This window comes from Eimeria mitis, genomic scaffold, assembly GCF_000499745.2.
Source record: "Eimeria mitis Houghton genomic scaffold, Emh_scaff2300, whole genome shotgun sequence".
Taxonomy (NCBI): Eukaryota; Apicomplexa; class Conoidasida; order Eucoccidiorida; family Eimeriidae; genus Eimeria; species Eimeria mitis.
The window spans coordinates 7,530-7,811 of NW_013570631.1; positions in this window are offsets into that span (position 1 = coordinate 7,530).

The following is a 282-nucleotide window of genomic DNA, read 5'->3' on the forward strand; positions in this document are numbered from 1 at the left end:
TTTTTATTTTATTTTATTTATTTATTTATTTAATTTATATAATAAAATATAATTAATATAATAAAGTCAATACAACTATCTTAATAAATATAATTAATACAATGAATAGAATTAAATAACCATATATATACATATATATATATATATATATTATATACATGTATATATATATTTATATATATAAGTATATAAACATGAATATAAGTCCAGCCAACGCCAAACCCAAAAGCCGAAAAAAACGACCAAAAAAAAAAAAAAAAAAAAAAAAAAAAAAAAAAAAAA